The sequence below is a fragment of the Aquarana catesbeiana genome, linkage group LG05 (genome assembly GCF_042186555.1).
Source record: "Aquarana catesbeiana isolate 2022-GZ linkage group LG05, ASM4218655v1, whole genome shotgun sequence".
In the NCBI taxonomy this organism is placed as follows: Eukaryota; Metazoa; Chordata; class Amphibia; order Anura; family Ranidae; genus Aquarana; species Aquarana catesbeiana.
Genome location: NC_133328.1, coordinates 27,436,397 through 27,440,249, shown reverse-complemented (window position 1 = coordinate 27,440,249; position 3,853 = coordinate 27,436,397). Strand labels below are relative to the sequence as shown.

General features: G+C 46.3%; 1 pseudogene; it reads left to right on the top strand.

The window, feature by feature from the left end:
- The first annotated feature begins 2,125 nt into the window (after positions 1–2,125).
- On the top strand, positions 2,126–2,298 carry LOC141146484 (U2 spliceosomal RNA; annotated as a pseudogene).
- Positions 2,299–3,853: the final 1,555 nt, after the last annotated feature.

Here is a 3,853-nt window from a genome sequence, read left to right as displayed (position 1 = left end):
TAAACCTTGTGGACAGCCTTCCCAGAAGAGTTGAAGCTGTTCTAGCTGCAAAGGTTGGGCCAACTCAGTATTGAACCCTACGTACTAAGACTGGGATGCCATTAAAGTGCGTGTAAAGGCAGGCGTCCCAATACTTTTGGTTATTTAGTGTAGATGGGTGAGGTTGAACCACAGTGCGAAGGTGGTGCTAAAACCACAGAATATTCAGCCTGGATTTTCTAAGACTCACATTCGGTGCTATTCACAGAATAACGCTATCAGCAGCAGCAGTATTAGAATTTCTCCGGACAGCTTGGGGTGCAAGATGAATACTGGGGTGAAAATAAAAGCATTTTAATTGTGAATTTTTCTCGTCCACCCGGAGTGTACCCTTTACATAATACAACTTTGAAAGAAGGGAAAGCATTCATACAACATACAGTATATTTCATCTGAAGATCATGAAATATATAAGGCTACATTGTAGCCCTCACCTCCTACCGACAGAGAAAGAGCAGAGGATGAAAGTGAATGTAAAACGGACACAGGCGAGGTGGTGGAGGGGAGACGGGAAAGATGGCTTCTTTTGTAGAAAGGACACATTGAAGCCGGCAGGAATGTTTCTGTACCTGGAGATTTTTTACTCATTATAATTTAAAGAAAGGACCGTTGCTAGAATTATTTTACAAAGACGGTGTGCTTTTTATACATAGATAGACGTGGCTTTTTGTTCTCTTTTTTTTTACGATATTTAATGTAAAAACAAAAAGTATAAGGAAAGTATTAGTAAAGATGTATCAACTGTTTGCAGTCGGATCTCCTGCGGAGCTGTATTTACTATAAAACTTAAAAGAGGTGACATTGTACAGCATGTCCCTGGCCTCCTCTAAAAACTCTCAAGCTACAGTTACATTTTTTTGCAATGTATATAATTTATTCATATGGGTGAGATGCCCATCAGGGGTGGAATGTTCCATGGTACAGCCAATGTGAATAAACAAATTCAAACCAGGCTTGTTTAGTTGCGATACAGAAGATTTAAAGAGTCAGTGCAACCCAAAACAAATATTTAATGCTTACCTCCAGCCTTCCTTTCAGTCTTACACAGTTGTTCAGGCTCCTCTCTTTTGCAGAAATGCTTACTCTGATTTTACTGCACACTGTTAGCTTCTCCCAGTGTGCATTAGAACTACAGCAAGACAGGCTGAGCCCTCCTTATTTCCTGGGTGAAGGACATCCCAGCATCATCTAGACAGTGGTCTCCAAACTGCGGCCCCGGGGACCCTTTGCTTCCTTTTACCTGGCCCTTGGGGCATTCACCCCTGACACTGACAATGGGGCTCTATTCCTCCCGCTGACACCAATGATGGGGCACCCGTCCTTCCACTGACACCAGTGATGGGGCTCTATTCCTTCCACTGACACCAATGATGGGGCTCTATTCCTCCCACTGACACCAATGATGGGGCTCTATTCCTCCCACTGACACCAATGATGGGGCTCTATTCCCCCACTGACACCAATGATGGGGCACCATTCCTCCCACTGACCCCAATGATGGGGCTCTATTGCTTCCACTGACACTAATGATGGGGCTCTATTCCTCCGACTGACACAAATGATGGGGCACTATTCCTTCCACTGACACCAATGATGGGGCTCAATTCCTCCCAGTAACACCAATGATGGGACACTATTGCTTCCACTGACATCAATAATGGGGCACTATTGCTTCCACTGACACCAATGATGGGGCACTATTCCTTCCACTGACACTAATGATGGGGCTCTATTCCTCCCACTAACACCAATGATGATGGGGCACTATTTCTTTCACTGACACCAATAATGGGGCACTATTCCTCCAACTGACACCAATGATGGGGCACTATTCCTCCAACTGACACCAATGATGGGGCACTATTCCTCCAACTGACACCAATGATGGGGCACTATTCCTCCAACTGACACCAATGATGGGACACGATTTCTGCAACTGACACAAACGATGGGAAACTGTTTATTTCCATTGACGCCACAACATTTTCTACTCTCACTGGCCACAGTGTGGCCCCCCTAAAGTTTGAAGGACAGTAAGCTGGCCCTTTGTTTAGAAAGTTTGGAGACCCCTGATCTAGACCTTTCCATCGCTTCTCTGCCTTTAGGCTAGGGTCCAGTGTAGTATCTGTTCTTACCAGTGTCCATTAAGGGTACTCTGCCAACTATCTGGCTGTCAGGACCTGGACCACCTGCTTGTGGCACTGTAGTTCTCTGGCATAGGGTTGTAATTCCAATGTCTACTAGCGAGTGTCTCCCAGCAACCAGCAGATCCCAGTAATCTGTTTCCACCTGATGCTGGCTGCTGGGAGAGTATTTAGGTCCCCCCAATTAGTGCCTCTTGCTCCAGTGTTTTGTTTGCTGTCAGATAATGTTAGCTGTTATCCTTTAGCTGTTCTGCCCTTTACATTGTACCCTCGACATGCACAATTTGTTTTGGTCCAAATGTAAATTCGGACAAATTTTTGGTTATTCGGAGATTCAGATGTATCCGAAGCTTCAATTAAAAGAGTAACGCATTTCATTGAAATTCATTCAGTTATTCGTTTTCTAACTAATTCTAAATTTTTTGGAACAATTTGAATTTTAAAAAAATGATCGTCCAATCATTGTGTGAAGAATAGCTGGTTGTTAAGGAGCAGGGCCGGGACACTGTCCAGCGCGTCCCTAAAGTGATTGTAAAACTTACATTTTTTTTTCATTAAAATAATAAACATGTTATACTTACCTGCTCTCTGTAATGGTATTGCACAGAGTGGCCCAGGCCCAGATCCTTCTCTTTTGGGTCCCACGCCAGCGCTCCTGGCTCCTCCCTCCTGTCGGGTACCCCCACAGCAAGCAACTTGCTATAGCGGCATCCAAGCCGAGCCGCTGCTCTGTGTGTCCATTCACACATGGAGCCGCAACTTGGCCCGCCCCCTCTGTCTCCTGATTGACTCACTGGCTGTGATTGACAGCAGCGGGAGCCAATGGCTCCACCTGCTGCCAATATCCAATCAGAAGTGCAAGTGTCAAAAACCATGAAATCAGACCGAGACAGAAGTACAGTTAAATCACACTTGTTTATTAATAAAAGTAAAAAGAACAAACGTAGTCAAAACATAACCAAAGTTCAGTAACCGGAACGGATAGTCAGCCAAGCCAGAAGTCAGTGATCAAAGTAGTGGAACAACAAGCAGGATCCGGAGCCAGAAGGGATGTCAGCATTCAGCAAAGCCAGTCTTTACACAGGAACGCAGGAGATGTTTCTTGTGATGTTGACCAAGGCGAAGGCAGAGATCCTCTGGACTGGACGGTTTAAGTAGGCAGGACTGAGAAGCAGGATATTGTCACAGGTAGTACTTACCAAGGCCGAGATGCCGAGAGCGGCTCGCTCTTGCGACCACGCGCACCTCGTCCCCCGAAGGTGATACAGAGAACAGGTGGCACACGGAGGCACAGGCCACCAGCAGGGGTGAGTTCCTTGGAAAGACTGAAGAGCTGTATGGAGGATTAGCTGAGGTTCAGGAACTGGTTGAGGGTCTGGTGCAGGACAGAGGAATCGGGTACCAGAGGAAATAAACAAGTCCCTGAAACAGGCCAGAGGTCAAATCCGGGTAAGGCAGGTAAGCAAGTCCGTTAGGCAGGCTGAGGGTCAAACACTGGTATGCAGATCAAGCAAACTCCATTAAGCAAGCCGAGGGTCAGATCAAGGAGAGCAGCAGCGTAGTCAAGAACAGTCGGGGTCACAGCAGGTAGTCAGGTATAGCAAACTGGAAACAGGCACAAACAGGAAGCTGACGACAAACCAGCAACCCGTCTGGGCGCCAGAGCCATC